A 15,848-nucleotide genomic window follows, 5' to 3' on the forward strand; every position below is an offset into this window, starting at 1 on the left:
TACTTGCTTGTGGGACACCCTGCTCCTGATTATAATGGTCAGACAGGGTTGAACCCACTCGGACTTGAAATTGCCTGCCGTCTAAAAACTGTGATATAAAATGTGGTAAGCGGCCTCTCAGACCAAACTCGTGTAAATCTTTTAAAATGCCATGCTTTCAGGTAGTGTCGTAAGCTTTCTCAAGATCGAAAAATACTGACACTGCATGTTGTTTGTGGACAATAGCATTTTTTACAAACGATTCCAATCGTACTAAATGATCAATAGTACTACGATTTTTGCGGAAACCACATTGCATATTTGTTAGTAGATTATTGGTTTCTAAGAACCAGACTAATCTATTTTTTACTATTCGCTCCATGGTTTTACAGACACAACTGGTTAAAGATATAGGACGGTAATTTGCAGGATCTGTATGATCCCGACCAGGCTTTGGTATAGGGACTACAATGGCATTATGCCACGAAGGAGGAAAATTCCCCGACGTCCATATTTGGTCAAAGATAGCCAATAGTGTTTCTAGACATGATATAGGCAAATGTTTCAGGAGCTGATAGTGAATATTATCAGCACCAGCCGCTGTATCGTGAGCTTGCCCTAGGGCTGTATGCAGCTCATGGAAGGAAAACACTTCATTATAGTCTTCCCCGTTATCAGAGTGAAAATTAACATTTTTCTTTTCCTGTTGTTTCTGATATTTTATGAATTCAGGGGCATAATTAGACGATGACGAATGTTTTGCCAATGTTTCACCAAGTTTATTTGCAATGTCTGATTTACCAGTTAATAACTGATCACCTTCCTTAAGATGGTGAACAGTAGACGTTGATCCTTTGCCTTTAATTTTTTGTATCATGTTCCATACTTTGGATATAGGAGTACGGGAATTTATTTTGGAGACGTAGTTCCTCCAAGAACGATGCTTATTTTGTTTATAAGCCCGCCTGGCTTTTGCATTTGTAATTTTTACTTGATCTAAATTATGAACTGTGGGATGTCGGCGGAAGTACTTTTCCGCTTTCTTCCTACACTTTCGTGCCTGTTTACATTCGTAGGTAAACCACGGTTTGCGAATATGAGGATTTGCAGAGGACTTAGGAATTGTTTGATCAGCTATTTCATTGAGCTGATCTGAAAACAATTGAATGGGATCTTCAACATTTTGAAAATGATGAGGGATTAATTTTGCAGTACACAATGTTTCATATAATGACCAATTGGCCTTTGTAAAAGTCCACCTGGATGTGGAGGTTTCAGGATTTGGATGTACAGCTTTAAGAATGGTGGGAAAGTGATCGCTTCCGCAGAGGTCATCATGGACCAACCATTCAAACTCATTAAATAGTTCTGAATCTGTGAGAGACAGATCAAGTGCTGAGTATGTTCCAGTGGCAGGATGTAGATAGGTGTTCGAATCATCATTACAGATACACAAATTATTATCAGAAATGAATTCCTCAAGTATTTTCCCTTTATTGTTTGTGGTAACACTTCCCCTCAGGGGGTTGTGCCCATTCAGATCACCCATGATGATACATGGCTTGGGAAGCTGATCATACAGATTTTGAAGATCAGATAGTCGAAGCAAAGTAGATGGAGGAATATACAAGGAACATAGCGTAAAGACAACGTTCAAAGTTAAACGAACAGCAACAGCTTGAAGATTTGAATTGAGAGCAACAGGGCTGTGAATCACGCCCTGTCTAACCAAGATAGACGACCCCCCAGTTGCTTTGTCACCTGGGGGGGAATATGAATGATGACAGTTATACTGTCTGATATCAAATTTATCTGTACTTTTAAGGTATGTCTCCTGAAGACATAAAGCAGACGGTTTAAAATCCTGTATCAATAATTGAATGTCATTAAAATTGTTTCTAAGTCCTCTGCAATTCCATTGTATCATATTGGACAACTGAGTCATGGAGGCTCAATTGGAGATCTCACACGCGAACGTGAGGACGAATTACTCCTACTGTCCTGTACAGACAGAGTTACCTCCATGTCAAGAGGCTCAAAGGAGTTGTGAAGAGATAGTTCTGGGGGCGAGGCTGCCGGAGATGATTGTTTTCTATTTAATTTCATTTTTTTCTTTTTGTCAAGTGAGCTGTCAAGTGGTTCAGTGCTTTTGTTCTTTTCATGGACAACTGTGTCAGGCTGACTAACAGTCAGAGTATCAGTCTGAGTGTCAGACTGAGTAGAAGTCTGGGTTGCGGAACTGGTCTGATTATCAGAAGTTGGTGGACTGATTCCAGCGGTATTAAGGGGCTGATCAGAATGGACCCATGACAGATCCGTTTGGCATGTGATTGATGCAGTGGCAGTAGATATAGTTGCAGAACGTGTAACTGCGGCAGAGTAAGTAAGATGTGATGGAGTAGTGGATTGTTTAGTGAACAGTTTTCTTGCATCTGCAAAAGAAATGTTATTTTCATATTTCATTTTATTGATTTTTGATTCAAGCTGCCAAACAGGACACGACTTAGAAGAAGACAAATGTTGGCCACCACAGTTAGCACAAACAATGTCCTCCTCACAGTCGTTACCCTCATGGCTGCCAGCACAACGATGACATTTGACAGGTTAAGCACATGATTTAGAGCCATGGCCAAAAGTTTGACATTTAAAACATCGGAGTGGATTTGGGATATACATATCCACTCCGATATTAACATAACCAGCTTTGATTGATTGCGGTAAGGAAGAACGCGCAAAAGTGAACAGGTAAGTATGCGTATTGGTGACAACTCCATCGTTGATTCTGGTGAAACGTTTGACAAACGTAACACCTTGATCCTCCAGTTCAGACACAATTTCTTGTTCTGACATATCAGACAGGCATCGAGCTCTGTCCCGAACAATTCCCCAACACGAGTTCAGTGTTCTGTGCACGGACACAGCAACATCAACATTGGCAAACTGAGTAATTGATAAAAGGTTCAGAGATTGCTGTCTCCGTTGCACACTCCACAAGTAAGGAGCCAGACTGAAGACGGGTTACATTTTTTACTACACCACAAATTCCGGAAACAGCTTTTGAAATAGCAAAAGGGTTTAGTTTTAACGGTTGATGATCAGCAGCCTCGATTACCAATAAGCGAGCCCAAGAATCATTGTTTTGAAACACATTTTCAGTTAAACTGTCATTTTCGAGTCTTCTCTTTTTTTCACGATTTGAACCAGGGATTTGTTGCGCCATAATGACAGGAATTTATTCGGCACCCCTGTTCCCCACCCGCCATCGAGTGTCAAAAAGGACAATGCCGAAGAGGAAGCCAGTCTACAACACCAGGGTAACAGGGGTGGTATACTCCAGTAAATACAACACAAAAAGCTACATTTATCTACCAAAAGAAATGCCAAGTTGGTTCGGCCCGTGACAGAACATTGGAGACATAGAATTCGGAGGTTGACATCACCAGATTGGCCCATGAGCCACCGCCTTCTGGCATAGGACTCTAGGCAATAATTACATTGGCATAGTTGTGTACATATTTGATCATCATAAATTATTTGATATCATGTTTCTAAATTGACACATATCCATGCACAGGGCATGGCGTGACCAGCCGATTGATAGAATCGGGCCAATTCTACCACCCGTCTAGGCGAAGTAAGGGTCGAAGTGGTGTGTTGGGCAATGGGAACACTGCTTCCTGGCTCCAATGCCCTCAACCACCAGAATTCCGTCCTCCGCCGACACACGGGCGCAACCCACGGCAAACAGGTTGCCCACTTTGATCGCCTCTTACGACCAGCAATGGGGTGCTGTGGAAATATTCTGCCCCGGTTCCACACGGGGGAAGAGCGATTAGCGTTACCCAGCACTCACCACGAGGAGGTTGCTCTTCACGAGTGCCTACCTAATAATAGTTTGTGGAGACTGTTCAGGGGGGTGGGGACTTCCTAAGTAGGTTTGCCGGGATTGTTCAAAGCATATTTAATAACCCCACATAGGTTTGTGAAGACGCATCGGAGACTTCCTTGCAAGTGTTGCTGGGATGCTTCAGAAACATCTTTGATTACCTAATAACAATTTATGGAGACTATTCGCGGACTTCCTAAAAAGGTTTGCCGGGATGGCTAAAAACAAATTTAATTACCCCCGATAGGTCAGCGAAGGCCACTCGGAGTCCTCCTTGCAAGTGTTGCTAGGATGCTTTAGAAACATCTTTGATTACCTAATAATAGTTTGTGGAGACTATTCGAGGACTTCCGAAGAAGGTTTGCCAGGATGGTTCAAAGCATATCTAATTACCCATGATAGGTCAGCGAATGCCCCTCGGAGACCTCCTTGCAAGTGTTGCTGGGATGCTTTAGAAACATCTTTGATTACCTAATGACAATTTATGGAGACTATTCGGGGACTTCCTAAGAAGGTTTACCGGGATGGTTCAAAGCATATTTAATCACCCCCGATAAGTTTGTGAAGACGCTCCGGAGACTTCCTTGCAAGTGTTGCAGTGATGCTTCAAAAACATCATTGATTATGTAACACAAGTTTGTGGAGAATAACCGAGGTCTTCCTTAATAGTGTTTCCGAGATTGTTCAAAGCATATTTAATTAGCCATAAAAGGTTAGTTTTGAGGAAGTATCGGAGACTCCTTCAGTAGGTACTGTAGGGAAGTCTTGGATACATCTCGGCAAGCTGCAAGTTGGAGTAGTTTGCCGAGATGGTGTGGAGACATCTGCCGGGAATATGTAGAGATGTCCTTAAGACCCTGCGGAGAAGGTAAAAATGTGCTTTACGGGGAATTATTAAGGCGGTCTCGGGTGCATCTTTTCAGGCCTTTTTTTTGTAAGGGTTTCTTCGATCAAGTTGGAGCAAAGGCCCGGCTCCCCAAGATAAGTGTCATGTGGATCGAAAATCACAGCCTGATTTCCACTGATGAAACTTGGCACATCAGTCAGATTGTAGACAGAACTGAACCCAAGTCCAAATTTCTCAACTTTAGTTGTATCTTCCTCTTTTGTTGCTCCACCCAGTTTTATGATGTTCTTTAAGTCTTTCTCTGTGAACTGTGCATTGTTGTAAGCCCAAAATGCTGGACCCTGAAACTGTTCCAGTCCCTCACTAACCAGGTCAGTCCGAGCATCCAAGTTCTGCCTCTCATCATAAAGAAAGCGGACCTCAGGTGCACCAGCATCATCTGCATTCTGTATCAGTTCCTTTGGGAATGAAAAACATTCTCTGTACCCCTTCCAGACATTGTGTAGTCGCCTAGTTAGAGGTTCGTACTGCCTAAATACAAGGGTGGAACTCTGATGTATCTGTTGACGTCCTGCTGCCATGTGACTTTTGAATTCACCAGAGAGTGCTGAAAACATGTCAGTCAACATCTCCTTATATAAAAAATGTTACAATTTTTGTAGATCACGGCAACACACAGTTGCACTATATTTTGGTAAACAGTTCAAATCAGGATTTTTGCATGGCTAAGGGACACAAGTCTGTGCTGTGGATGACCACCAACATTAACGAACAAACATTAAGAATGGAAATGTATTTAAAAAAACCACCAATACATTACCACAAGGGCGAGATCAATATTTCTTTAGAATTTTACTGTTCAACACATAGCACTAAACTTATGAGCAATAAAACCTGACATATTGTTATCAGTAATTATAACTTATAATCACTGTATGAATACCAGTCATGTTTCAAGGTCTTGTAAACAGAAGACTATATTTTGATATACTTAATAGTAAGATTCAGAATGTATTGGCAATTTGAAATTTTGCTAAGCATCTCTAACACCACCCTTAAGACCTTAAGAATAATTATACAAATACAAATTATTTCCACCTCTATTCATGTCAAATGATATTGTCACTTTCAAGCGGAGGCATTCACTTCTAGTTTATAACTAAGTTGCAGCATAAAAGGGATACTGAAATTAAATCTCGAGGAAAGTGTTTCAACTGTGTGGTTATCAAAAGCAGTTCATAAAGAACTCAAGTAAACAAAATGAATACCTATAAACATCTTGGACTTGGGTTATGGAGTGACGGTCAGGAACACATATATGAACTGACTGCCATCTCTGCACTTTGTTTTTGAAACATCAATGCTAAAAAATATCAGGGATATCACATCATTGCATATCTCCTTCGTAGCCCTGGGAAATCTTTTTGACACATTGATCACTGCCCAATAATAGTTTGTTTACTCGAGGGCGTATTGTAGGTGAATGAAAGTAGGTCTACATCTTCCTTGGGGCGGTTGGGTACCCTAGTGGTTAAAGCGCCAAAGGCCAAGGTTCAATTCCCCACATTGGTACAATTTGTGAAGCCCATTTCTGGTGTCCCCTGCTGTGATATTCCTGGAGTAATGCTTAAAGGCGGCATAAAACAAAGCTATCTCACTCACTCACCCACTCACTCCTCAGAGAGGTGTAGGGAGGGGCTGAGATCGGAAATGGTCGTGAGTGAGCTGCATATGAGATTGACGTTATAGGGAATTTTGCCAGTTTCACTAAAATGCTTTGTTTACGGATGTTTTATGAAGAGTTAGGCATGCTATTTTGAAATATCTTAAGTCTTTGAATTGCAATAGAAGTGATACACAAAGAAAAGAATTTATGGATGTCAACTCCTTTATTATGACGAAACACAACGTTTGAGAATATATGCTTACTCTTTCATGAGGTGAATGAATGCTTTGAGGCAGAGATCATATATACTCAACAACAAAAGTTCCTGTGACACCAATATTTTAGTGTATTTTTCAAACAAGTAAAGTTTTCAATAGTGTAGTACATGTATGGAATCAAGTCACAAAAACGCAACTGCTACAGAAAAGCATGCATTCCATGCAAAAGTTGACTTATATGCAAGCCCCATGAAGGCTGATGGGAGTTAGTGGATTGGGAAGGCTGAAGGGAGTTAGTGGATGGGGAAGGCTGAAGGGAGTTAGTGGATGGGGAAGGCTGAAGGGAGTTAGTGGATGGGGAAGGCTGAAGGGAGTTAGTGGATGGGGAAGGCTGGTGGGAGTTAGTGGATGGGGAAGGCTGAGGGGAGTTAGTGGATGGGGAAGGCTGAGGGGAGTTAGTGGATGGGGAAGGCTGGTGGGAGTTAGTGGATGGGGAAGGCTGAGGGGAGTTAGTGGATGGGGAAGGCTGGAGTGCTCTGCTAGTGAACAAAGATTTTGCCCTCTGGTTAGCAAGTCTGGAGCGAAGTTCCTGTTGACTTTTCTTTGCCGCTTTCAGAACTGTTGAAAAAAGAATACATGTTATACAGGATGATAAATCAATGCTTCATAATTCATGATACAGTAAAAATAAATTGCAAAAAGAGCATTAAAAGCACTAAGGTGAAATAGTTCCAGTCCAAATGTATAATGATTTAACAGCTACAAAACATACCACTAGTCTGTGACTTGGCTGATGCTGTCCTGGTCTTCTTGTTCCTCTTGGATGGAGATTCTGAAGGAAAACAACAACAAATAAAGCAGGTACCAAAACTAGATTTTAAATGTTATCAGTTAGTTGAGATCTTGTGATTAGATAGTCAGTTAATAATGATGTCCATGTTTGTTGACCAAAATCATTACACACTCAAATCTAAATGTGTTCTAGAATAATGTAAAAAATGGTCTTGCAATTTACAAGTACTCAGTGCTCAAACACTCAAGTTTGAATTATACCATAATGCAGAGGTTGTAGACTACCTAACACAGGAAGATTATTTATATTGTAACACACCTCTATTCCTTACTATGATTCCGAGTGTTGTCATAATTGAACATTAAATTTTAAAAATTAAATCTTTACCTTTCATGTATGTGTGCACTTTGTAAGAATGAGGTCTAGTTAGTTTCATAACTTCTTTAGATCTAGTAACAGTTCCTTTAACCTAAAATTAAATGTACCCCCTGACACTTAAAAAAACAACTGACCTTGGAGTACCACACTGCTGATGGTGTCATCATAAAAGCACCCTGTATCTGGCCACCAGGCGGCAACTGGCATCTTCTCCTTAACCCCCTCCAACGTAAGAGGCTCATCATCAGGTTGGTTGGTTGGTTTGTTGTTTAACGCCGCACTCAGCAATATTCCAGCTATATGACGGTGGTCTGTAAATTATCGAGTCTGGACCAGACAATCCAGTGATTAATATCATGAGCATCGATCCAGCCAATTGGGATCGATGACATGCATCAACCAAGTCAGCGAGCCAGGCCACCCGATCCCGTTAGTCACCTTTTACGACAAGCATTGTCACCCTTAGTGGCAAGCAGGGGTTGCTGAAGATCTATTCTACCCCGGAATCTTCACGGGTCCTATCAGTTGTAATGGTCTTGACCCCATCATCATCAGGAGTTGTTACTTCTTCCAAGTCTGTGATGTATCTTTCCTTTCTATCTTCAAACTGCACCACTAGGAAGGGGGCTGAAAAGTCAAGTTGCATGCATTAATCACATAAAACTAAAACTGTCAGTCGAAGTTGACAAAAATAACTTTACTACAAATATTACTACAACCTGGTGCCAGCCCAAATCACAACTCTAGATCTATGCCGAGATAGCCATGGAGCATGTCGATGGGGAAATCGTTCTAATGCAACGTAATATTCATGAACCACAACATTACAGGGACGATAGATATATTTCAATTTCCAACAAATACATTACAGTACAAGAGTCTATGTTTATGAAATTATTAAATTATTAGATAACAATATATATTTGTTTTATTTTAAACTCTATTTGGCTTAAGCTTTTTTTTAATAAAATGAAACTTAGTTTGCTTTTGTACACACAAATGTCCATAGTTGTATGTCCATAGTTGCCATTTTGTAACCTGCTGTTATCTAATAATTTAATAATGTCATAAACTGAGTGAGTGAGTTATTATTTAAAGTCACAGCGGCAATATTTCAGCCATATCGTGACTTGAACAAGGTATAGCTTATACAAAAAAACTGTCGTCAAAGGACAGTACAACAACTAGCAAGATATCACAGATTATAACTTTAAAACTAGTTTTAGAACAATAAAACGATTGGATTATGACAGACGACACATTATAAAAACAGGCTATTGATCACCAACAACGAAAGGTAGGCCACCATACCAGGGACCACGGGGGCTTACAGTACTTTTGCTACCTGCATGGACCCCGGCAGGATTTACACCAACCCTTCAGTTATTGGTGAGTGTGGACAAATTTAGCCAAAATTAAAACAAACAATCATTCTACGATTAAAAACCTGGCATATATGAATTACTTTGAATGAAGTGGGCTTACGCACCCTCTCAGGGGAACAATAATTTTACGCTACTTCAACCCCCATCAAGGGTACAACCACTAACAATCTCAGTTCATAATTATATAGTACCAATTTATAAAATATATAACTTTCTACATCAAAATGTATTAAGCAATTCAATTTCTTTTAAAAAATCAATGATTAAATGAGAGTTTATGTTAAAAAGATCCTTGAGTGATGAAACTTTGAAATAGTTATCCTTTGTGATGGAAAAATCAATACAATCAAGCAGGGAAACGCTTGACTGTGATTCTCTCATCACAAGGGATGCAGAATGGAGGATCTTCACCTTTTAAAATATATTCTTGAGTGTAACGGGAATGGCCAATACGACATCGTCTTAAAATGACCTCTTCAAATCTGGAATGACAATCCAAGTAGGTATAACCGATATTTGCTTTTATTGCATGTAATTTATTTATAACTACTTGAGTTTCCCACTTCTTCTGCATGAGATCTCTGATGTAACATCTAATAACAGGTTTATAATCACTGTATGGTAGAAGAAGTGGTATCACAGATTTGTTGAGTGCTGCTTTTGCAGCAGCATCAGCCATTGTATTACCAACAATTCCAACATGGCTCGGCAACCAACAAAAGACGATGTCGTATTGGGCAGTGGCGAGAACATTATACAATTCTAAAATATCAAGAAGCAGTGGATGATCTGAAGAACAATTATGTATGGCCTGAAGACATGACAATGAATCAGAAAAGATTATGAACTGATGAGATGATTGGTTTTGAATGTATTCCAATGTTATAAGAATAGCATTAGCCTCAGCCGCAAAAATAGAACTATTACCAGGAATTCGTGAAGACACTCTTTTAGATCCAATGACAGTGGCACTTGAAACTTTGTAAAAATAGAGCTGTGAGAATCATATTTGGACCTTAATTGGGCATATTCTTGTTGATATACCAATGGGTTTGTGTCAGATTTCTTTAGGGTAGTTAGTGTTAGGTCCACCTCTGGTTTAACTAGTTGCCAAGGAGGTGTAGACAGTAGCCGGGTAGGTGAGATAATAGAAAGATCAATATTAGCAGCTGTAATTAGTGGCTGAATTCTGAACCCTAGTGGAGGAACAAGTTTTGGTTTTGATTGAAATAATGTGGCATACATGGGATTAAACACACACTCATATGCTGGATTCGAAGGATTTGGGTACAATTAAGTCACATATTGTAACGAAAGTTTGATTCGACGTTGTTTTAGAGATGGCTCATCGGCCTCTACATATAAGCTATCGACTGGTGATGTTCGAAAGGCTCCAAGACAAAGTCTCAGGCCTTGATAATGTACTGAATCTAATAATTTTAAGTTGCTTTTACAAGCCCCATCATAAATGATGGAGTCAGAATCGAGTTTGGAACGGATGAGAGAACGATATAAATGAAGGAGAGTTGTCTGATCCCCTCCCCATTTTGAATGAGAAACGACTTTCAACAAGTCAATTGCCTTCAGACATTTAGTCTTCAGATATTTGATATGTGGTAAAAATGTTAGATGATTATCAAATATAATACCCATGAACTTGGCTTCCTTAACAACTTTAATAGGAAAACCAGCCAAAAATAGTTCTTTATGCGGGTTATATTTGCGGCAAAAATGGATAGTTTGTTTTGACTTTGGAGAACTTAAACCCATTCTTTAGACACCATTTCTGTATTTTATTGAGGCATAATTGTAGCTGTCTCTCAATAGTGTGCATATTTTTACCACGACAAGATATATTAAAATCATCTACGAAAAGTGACCCATCCACTGCATCACTTAAAACCTTTGAAAGACTTTTGATTTTAATAATAAATAGAGTAACTGACAAAATACTTCCTTGTGGGACACCCTGCTCCTGATTATAATTGTCAGACAGGGTTGAACCCACTCGGACTTGAAATTGCCTGCCGGTTAAAAACTGTGATATAAAATGTGGTAAGCGGCCTCTCAGACCAAACTCGTGTAAATCTTTTAAAATGCCATGTTTCCAGGTAGTGTCGTAAGCTTTCTCAAGATCGAAAAATATTGACACTGCATGTTGTTTGTTAACAATAGCATTTTACACAAACGATTCCAATCGTACTAAATGATCAATAGTACTACGATTTTTGCGGAAACCACATTGAATATTTGTTAGTAGGTTATTGGTTTCTAAGAACCAAACTAATTTATTATTTACCATTCGCTCCATGGTTTTACAGACACAACTGGTTAAAGATATAGGACGGTAATTTGATGGATCTGTATGATCCCGACCAGGTTTTGGGATAGGGACTACAATGGCATTATGCCAAGAAGGAGGAAAATTCCCCGACGTCCATATTTGGTCAAATATATCTAAAAGTGTTTCTAGACATGATATAGGCAAATGTTTAAGGAGCTGATAGTGAATATTATCAGCACCAGCCGCTGTATCATGAGCTTGCCCTAGGGCTGTAAGCAGCTCATGGAAGGAAAACACTTCATTATAGTCCTCCCTGTTATCAGAGTTAAAATTAACAGTTTTCTTTTCCTGTTGTTTCTGATATTTTATGAATTCAGGGACATAATTAGACGATGATGAATGTTTTGCCAATGTTGCACCAAGGCTATTGGCAATGTCTGATTTATCAGTTAATAACTGATCACCTTCCTTAAGATGGTGAACAGAAGACTTTGATCCTTTGCCTTTAATTTTTTGTATCATGTTCCATACTTTGGATATAGGAGTACGGGAATTTATCCTGGAGACGTAGTTCCTCCAAGATTGGCGCTTATTTTGTTTATAAGCCCGCCTGGCTTTTGCATTTGTAATTTTTACTTGATCTAAATTATGAACTGTGGGATGTCGGCGGAAGAACTTTTCCGCTTTCTTCCTACACGGTTTGCGAATATGAGGATTTGCAGAGGACTTAGGAATTGCCTCATCAGCTATTGCATGGAGCTGATTTGAAAACAATTGAATGGGATCTTCAACATTTTGAAAATGATGAGGGATATGAATGATGACAGTTATACCGCCTAATATCAAATTTATCTGTACTTTTAAGGTATGTCTCCTGTAGACATAAAGCAGACGGTTTGAGATCCTGTATCAATAATTGAAGGTCATTAAAATTATTCCTAAGTCCTCTACAATTCCATTGGAGTATAGTAGGTGAATGACTCATGGTGGTTCAATAGGCGACCTCTCACATGAACGTGAGGGTTGAGAACTCCCATCAGTATGCTGTGAGGATGGAGTTACTTCCATATCCAGAGCACTGTAAGAGTTGTGGATAGGCACCTCTGAAAGGTCGAGATTCCTGGATGATTTATTTCTTTGTGACTTTTTCTTTTCATTTTTTTTCCGATGGACAGATTCAGTTGCAGGTCGTTCAAGTACTAAGTCAGGAGGAGTCTGACTCTCTGCCTGAGATGTTGTAGGTGGTGCTAATGTAGGAGCATGAGATTTGTCAAGCTCGATATCAGTTGTAGTTGCTACGGGTCGATCAGATTTGACCCAGGTCAATTCCGTCTGACACGAAAACAGATGAAGATTGAACTGGCTTAGAGATAGCAGCAGAGTAGTTAAGGGTTGATTGAGGTGGTGACTGAGATTTAAAGAGTTGTCTAGCCTCTCCAAAGGTGATGTTTTTTTCACATTTTATTTTCAGTATTTTTGATTCATTTTGCCATACAGGGCAGAGTTTAGAGGATGCCATATGTTTTCCATCACAGTTTACACATTTGAGTGTTTGCTGGCAATCAGTACTGTCATGGTTGTCACCACAACGTTGGCAAACAACGGAGCGAGTACATGATTTAGAGCCATGGCCAAAATGTTGACACCTAAAGCACCGGAGTGGATTGGGGACATACACCTCCACTCCGATGTTGACGTAACCAGCTTTGATTGACTGAGGTAATGAAGATCGACAAAATGTGAATAGGTAGGTGTTAGTCTTTGAATCGTCCTTCTTTCTTGTGAAACGTTTCACAGAAGACACTCTTTGATTTTCCAATTCATCTGCTATTTCTTGTTCTGACATGTCGGACAAGGAATGAGTCATGTCACGAACAATGCCTCTGCATGAGTTGAGTGTACGGTGTTCAGTAAGAATAACCTCAACATTGGCAAATGTACTTACTGATAATAGATTGAGGGATTGTTGTTTTCTGACACATTCAACAAGAAGGGAGCCAGAACGAAGTCGGGTCACATTTTTAACATCACCACAATAGCCATGGATTGCCTTAGAAATGGCAAAGGGATTAAGTTTGATAGGTTGATGATCTTTAGCTTCGATCACAAGGAATCGAGCCCAGGAATCAAAATTTGCAACAGCCTCATCAGATGAGCTTGATTCTAAATGTCGACGCTTTGAACCAGAATGATTGTGAGCCATGGTGAAATAAAAGTGTTTCAGCATACCTGTTCCCCACCCACCATGGAGTGTCAACAAGGACAGTGTTGTAGTGCATCAGAATTCCAGCATGCAAACACCAGGGATACAGGGATGTTATACTCCAGCAAATATGACTTGAATAGCTATATTTATCTACCAGATGTAGTGCCAGGCAGGTTCAGTCCATGACAAGCAACTGGAAACATACAGAATACAGAGGTCAACATCACCAGATTGGTCCATGAGCCACTGCCTTCTGGCGTAAGACTCTAGGCAATTTATTCCATCCAAAATTGGGAATTCACACAAAGTATGCATGGCCAAGACCAAAATATACATTATAATACAACACAGGAGTGCATATACAATATTACGCACAGGGCCTGGCATGACCAGCCGATTGATAAGACCGGGCCCATCTTATCACCCGTCTAGGCGAAGTAAGGGTCGAAGTAGTGTGTTGGGCAAAGGAACACAGTTCCAGGAACCACTGCCCTCAACTACCAGACTCCCGTCCTCCGCCGACACAGGGACGCAGCCCACGGCAAACAGGTTGCCCATTTTAGTCGCCTCATACGACCAGCAATGGGAGGCTGTGGAAATATTCTGCCCCGGTTCCACACGGGGGAAGAGCTATTAGCGTAACCCAGCACTCATCACGAGGAGGTTGCTCTTCACGAGTGCCTTCATAAACATAGACTACAGTATGCGATCATATTTCACATTTCAGTGACCAGATACATAATTTGTTTTGGGAAAATACTATTTATCTCAATCCACCCTTCGCCGCTCTCCTTAAATTTTACGGAGAAGCAGGATGTGATTGAAAAGTGAAATCTGGAAGTCCGGCACAATATTACAAGCAATTACATCTACGCCTATTTTTTTAGTGAATAGTCAGGGGAAGTCGTAAATTATATGAATAAAAGGTCCAACATTTAAAAAAGTTTCCTAAACTTTATGATTGTTGTGACAAATTGGCCGAACTTTTACGAGTAGGCTTTCGGTACCAAAATAGTCTAATGTGATGACATGCATGATGAATGGACGGCTTTGAAAATTGCTAAATGAGTTAGAGTACGAATACTGATATTTTTATTTGCATTCAAAGAAGAATGAGAGGAACAAATCAAAGGTACATATTCCGCGCCCGAGTTATTATAAAAGATAGATGGAGCCTTAATTTCTGGGCCGCGTCCCAATCAAACCCTCTCATCCAAAACTTAATTAACCAAAACATGAGCCCAAGAAACCAAGCTCTAGCTTGCAAACACCCCTTACTCACCCCAATATCCCAAAGAATAACTAACTACCTCAATGAACACCAAACTCAAAATCTTAAACAAAACTGCAAAAAATCAAATATCTTCACCCCTAAACTCAAAATACCCCAAATAGACACAACGCTAGCTAACCAAATAAATAAACAAACCGACCCAAACATAGCTAAAACCACCACACTTGCATACATACACGAAAATTGGCCAAATTGGTGTCACATATACACTGACGGATCTTCAGACCCGATCTCCAACCACACAGGCTTCGGCGTCCATACCACACAACCAGTTATATCCACACAATCTTACCTACTCCCAAACAACCAATCTATATTCACGACCGAACTTATGGGCATGGCCTCAGCCCTGCATAACCAACAATCTAAAAACAACAATAAAATCCTAATTCTCACCGACTCCCTTAGTGGACTACAAGCCCTCAAAAACAAAAATACCAAAAACCGACCTAATTTAATAAACCAAATACTTAAAAGCTCCAACGACCTAACAAAAGCAGGCAAACAAATAACCTTCTTGTGGATCCCCGCCCACGTAGGAATTTACGGCAACGAAAGCGCCGATAAAGCAGCTAAATTATCTCTCAAAATACCAGAAATAAGCCTAAACCTACCCATCTCAAAATCAGAAATTAAAAGTGTAAACAAACAAAAAATAACCCAAAAATGGCATAATCAATATCAAAACTCACATGGCCAAATAAAAAAAGTGCCCAGAAAACCACTAGCCAAACCTAAAATCCTACACCCCTCAAAAAAAATTGACAGATTAATTACAAAACTCGAAACAGGATACACGAACCTAAATAACCACCTAAAAAAACTTAAAAGACACACCACAGGCAACTGCCCCCACTGCAAACAACCCGAAACCACAGAACACGCACCCATTCACTGCACCCACTACCAAAC

Source organism: Haliotis cracherodii, unplaced genomic scaffold (genome assembly GCF_022045235.1).
Source record: "Haliotis cracherodii isolate W230 unplaced genomic scaffold, xgHalCrac1.p SCAF_1, whole genome shotgun sequence".
NCBI classification, from domain to species: Eukaryota; Metazoa; Mollusca; class Gastropoda; order Lepetellida; family Haliotidae; genus Haliotis; species Haliotis cracherodii.